Raw genomic sequence first — 5623 nt, 5'->3', positions numbered from 1 at the left:
TTAATTGCTAAGGCAGAGCTGAGACTTCTGAGTAGTCTCACTGTGGTTCAGTGAGACTATCCTATTGGTGCACACATAGTGACTAGGAGCACAACTCACATCAAAGGCTCCAAAACAGGTGCACATACGATACCACAGGATCGAGTTGAGGAGGAGGGAGGAGATACAGAGGAGGAGATTGATAGATTCACTTCTACCCCAAAGACTTCAACACAACCATCCTCTTTAGCACCAGCTTGAGGACCAGACAGATTTGATCGTCTCCTAGCTAGAATGGATCAGATGTTTACCATGCTAGACTCCCATGTGTAGCACACCGTGACCCAGTTGGCATACGTCTAGGGACAGATCATTGCATTGTCTTCACAGATCGAGGACTTGTCCATGGTGCAGGGATCAGATTCAGAGTCTGATCAGTTCTAGCCTCTTTGGCCATTCTAGTCAAAAAGGGGGAGAAAATTTTGGGGGGAGCTTGCACATTTGAGGGGGAGCAGAGCATAGACATAGCTTAGGCATAGGAACTTTGGTTCATACAAGCGGTTTAGCTTTATTTATGTTTTTGTTTAAACCGTTTCAGTTTTTATAACTCTTGGATAGTTGTTTTTACTGCTTTCTTTTAAAGCTTTAATACTCTGCTTTTATTTTAGTTTATATTCAGTAATTTTTGTTTACCATATTGCTTTGTAGCATTTTTTTTTTTGTACTTTTAAGATATTGCCATTTTTTCTTGAGTACCTCACTCTTGTGCCCTTAGTAGGATTTTGTATCCTAGATGCAAATAATCGCGTATTTTGCATTGGTTGAGTAATTGCATTGCGTGTCCGAATGAGCATTTACCTGCTAAATGTTCATTGTAGTAATTCTTTAATGACTGATCTTGTTTGATCAAGATATGCTTACATGTTTTATTGTGTTTACAAACTTGATCGCATTTTACTTGCTCATATACGTACCATGTATTCAACTTGTCATAAGCTTAATGAAAGTTTTGTTTGTGTACAAGTGTTTCAGGTTACAAGTATATATGTGCAAGTGCTTCACAGCTTCTAGATTAGGTGTGAGTGAGTTTTGCCATTGTTCCCAAACTCACGTTTAAGTCTAGAGTTTGTTTTAGGGGTTTTGTCACAGAATAGTCAAAGGGATTGTAAAGTTGTAATTTACAACCATGTGTTTTGTTGGCTTTAATTTCGTGCCAAATTTGATTGTAACTTTATTCAATCTTTTGTATCCTATATTTATTGTGGGATTTAATTGTACGGATTGTGTGATAGAGAGAGAGAGAGAGAGAGAGAGAGAGAGAGTATGTGAAGACTTAAGCTATTGAAGATTGAAGAGGTTTTCGCGGGTAGCTCGCTACTTAGCATCCTGCGAAGTGATGCATGTGCCCTACACATGACTAGAATGTGAAGAGTCAGTATAGATGGAGATTGCTGTGTTTCACGTGTATCTCGCGGGTAAGGCCTTCCCGAGAGACACCCGCGAAACATTCTGTTTTGCCAGACTGTGCTATTTGATACACACTTTCTGTACCTACACTATATATATCTACATTACCCACAAATGTTGAGGAGTGCTTTAGAGAGAAAAACCATAGCCACAAACCTTGAGAGTTAGAGATTTTAAACCCACAATCCTTTACATAATTGCTTGTGGATTTTCCTCAACTCCTACCTCTCAATTTCCATATCATTGAGAGGTTAATAGCCCAAACATTTACCACACCCTTCAGAGTGTCAAGTGAGGTTTTGGTGCTATTGGGAAGCATTGGAAGAAGCCAAGGATGTCAGATGCAACATGGTGCTTGCTGCGGGATCTAGAGAGCTAGACAAGACACGGTTCTGAGAAGCCTTGTTGGAGTAGGAGCTTGGAGGGCTTAGGTACATCAGGTAAATTAGGCTTGAAGGGTCTCTTGCTAACCCATGTATCCCAACTGATTGTCTAGTGGATCGATTACCGCTTGGAGGGCGGCGGAGAGGTTTTTCACCGAGTTCTTCAGTTTCCTCTTTGATAACACATCGGCGTGTTATCTTGTGTTTGCATCTCTCTTCCCTACTCTTTTATATTCCATTTTATTGCTGTGTTGTCTTGATTATGGATTAGAGTAGCTTGTTTTTTTATCCGCTCGCATTTACACTATTCCGCACTTAGTATTAAGTTAGTGTAAAATCTATCGAGCCGTAACTTTTATTTGGGGCTCTAAATAGCTCTTGTGTTTTTAACACATTTTCGAGCTTTCAAAGGGAGAGTGAGTCTCTCTAAGTCCTAAAGAATTTTCTCTTAACAAAAAAGAAAATTTTAAAGTCAGACTTCCAAAGTTTCTTTAATGTTTAGGGGTAGAGGGGTGTTGAGTTTTAGATTTTCTCCTCTATGTATAGAGGTGTGTTTGCTTAAAATATAAGGTAGGGTTGCTTAGAAAATCAGCAGATACGAATTAGGTAAGGTTTTATCCCTAAAAAATCGAATCTAATAAGTTTGGACTTGAGCTAAAAGTTTCTAGGCTTGTTTTCAAATCTGTGCCAATCGGCACTATGGAAGTGCCAATCGGCGCTTGCCAAGTGCTGATTGGCACTCGTCAATGCTCGGCCTAGTTTCCTTTTCTAGTTCGTTTTGGACTCTTTTTTGGGCATTTTCTAGGCTGGGATTTGTACTTGGACGTTTTTCCAACTTGTATTCCAAATAAAATCTATTTTGACTTGATAATTAAGTCCTTAAAAGAATAATTATCTGAAATATAATTACTTCTAAAAGCCTAATTATTAGCAATTCCCACATTATCAGATTATCCATTTTATTCCTATGCAACCAAACTCATTTTTAATCAAATTCAACAACTAATCACATAGATTATTTAATTAAGTTTAATTATTGACCAATCAAAATTAATTTTAATTAATCACCCGTGACCGGTTTCACACAAATGAAATGTATGTAGACCGTGAAAACTTGATCTCGTGATATCTTTCAATCCGACGACCTGATTTGGGAATTAGACATATTGTTGCCATCGTTAGAATCTCAAGATCATTTTTTTGATACGTGATGAATGATTTAATGCATGAAACGCAGTCATGATTTTTGGGTACTTAATTAGAACGACCATTTCAGTCATCTTCCAAAATTAAATTATGGGTAGAAATGGCAACGGGTCGAGTTTGGGGTGGGTTTTTTTTTATGCCCGAACCGACTTGTGGGCTTGCTCCCGAAACCTGAACCTGTCCCGTTTTATAAATGGGTTTTTTTTTTATTTTTTTTATTTTAAAATTTTTTTAACCCCAAACCTGTCCCGTCAGGGCCCGCCCAGCCATGCCACAATTTGGGCCCAAACTGTGGCCCAAACCCAATAAAAAAAAAGGGCCTAAAGCCTGACCGTGGCCCAATAAAAAAAAAATTATGTTTGCCCAGATTCAAGCAGCTTGAATATGGGCAAACATAATTTTTTTTTTTTTTTTTTAACTAGCAGGAGTATACTTAGGTAGAGAAAATCAAAGAATGAAATTCCCACATACAAAAATAGTTGAAAAATAATAAAGATTTGAACTTTGGTAGAGAAAATCAAAGAATGAAATTGGAAAATTGAAAAGTAAAAAGACCCACCAGGAAATTATGGATGAACAATGACCAAAGATTTATGATTTTGATTTTCCCTTTCAAAATCACAAATACAAACACAAACACAAACACAGAAATCGCAAACACAAAATTTTCAAATTTATGATTTTCCCTTTCAAAATCACAAACACGAACACAAATCCTAACACAAACACAAACACAGAAATCACAAACACAAACACAAACTCACATGATTGAGACGAAATGAACCCAGAAAAAAAAAAGAAAAAGAAAAAGGAAAAGGAAAAGAAAAAAAAAAAAAGATGGAGAACGAGGTGGTTTGGTGGAGAGACATGGAGGGAGCGAGGCCACTGGGTTGAGGCAGTGAAGCGAGGGAATGAATGGGGGTATGGCCGGCGATGGTGATGCAAGGATGAGAGTGAGAGTGCGTGAGGGTGAGGGAAGGGGGGTGGTTGGGTTGAGGAGGCTGAGAGGCGGTTGTGTGTTGAGAGAGAATTGAGAGAAAATGATAGGTTTAGGGTTAGGTTTTTGTTATAAGTCATATATATATGGGTTTTTTTTTTTTTTTTTTTTTTTTTAATTTTACTTTTATACTAAATGGGTCGAGTTTGAGTTCGGGTTCGAGGTGGGTATTGCAAAAACCCAAACCCACTTCGGGTTTTATTTTCAAAACCCATACCCGACCCTATTGTTTATTGGGTCGGGTAAAACCCAACCCATTAGGTCAGGCTAGGCCAGTTCCTGCGGGTCGGGTAATAGTTGCCATCCCTAATTATGGGTGCAAAATTAAGTGTCTACAATGGGTAAGAAAATTTATCAGGGTTTTAGTATATATGGAATAAGAATAAGTTAATCAAGTAACTCATGAACAAGATTGAGCTTGTTAAAGAAAAAAAATGAACCAAGCTTGAACATGTAATCTTGTTTAGTATTGAGCTTTAGCTTAACTCGTATTTGAAATAAAACTAAATAAACAAGTGTAAATTGTTAATACTAGGCTTGATTGGCTTGTTTACAACCCAAAACACGAGAAAGCTTAGTCTAATATAGACATGAGAACAAAACATGAGAAAAACAAGAAGAAAAGGGAGAGTGGGGTGAAGTGAGGATGACAAATTAAGCTTGATCGACAATATGAAGAAGAAGAAGAGGTTGCGGAGGGCGTGATCAGCGATGTGACGACGTGGTGGTGAGCGACATCGACAACAACAAACTGTGAATGGCTTTGACTTTTGTACCGTCCTAGATTTTATTACCAATAGAAAAGTCTGATTTTCACCAGTATTTCAAGTTGTAAGAATCAAGAGCATTTCTATATCAATTGATTGACCGATAGGAGAAATACCGACCATACCGATATGGCATGATATTGATTCCACAGAGATTTTGATTATCTTAAAAAAAAAAAGAGAAGAAGAAATTATACTTTACCACCCTAAACTATACCTCATGTTACATTTTGCACTAAAATTTTCGAAAGCACTTTTTGCACCCTAAACTATGACCCTTGTTACATTTTACACTCTGATATTAAGTTTGTTGTTAACTTGGATGGAAAAATATGGCACCACGTGAAAAGACCTAAGTGCCCATCTTCTCAATGCTTTAAAAACAAAAGATAAATTACACTTTATCACTATAAACTATACTCCTTATTACAATTTTCACCCTAAACTTTGAATTTTCATCCAAGTTAATAGTAAACTTAACGGTAGGGTGTAAAGTGTAATAGGAGTTATAGTTTAGGGTGCAAAACATGCATTCAAAAAATTTAGGGTGCAAAATGTGCATTCGAAAAGTTTAGGGTGTAAAGTGTAACATGAGGTATAGTTTAGGGTGGTAAAGTGTAATTTTCCTTAAAAAAAGAAGTTGGGGTTATAGATATTCTTTTTGAGTATGAAAAGCAAAATCCTGAAGGGATAGACAGATCCACAAGATGTGAAATCTAGGTGATGTTAAGAAATTAATGCTTGATGAGACTAAATTGGTCTACAAAGTGTAAGAGTTGCATACACCATGGCAAAGCTAGGAATTTTCTATTGGGGGGCCAACT

Source organism: Quercus robur, chromosome 6, assembly GCF_932294415.1.
Source record: "Quercus robur chromosome 6, dhQueRobu3.1, whole genome shotgun sequence".
Taxonomy (NCBI): domain Eukaryota; kingdom Viridiplantae; phylum Streptophyta; class Magnoliopsida; order Fagales; family Fagaceae; genus Quercus; species Quercus robur.
This window is presented reverse-complemented; position numbering follows the sequence as displayed.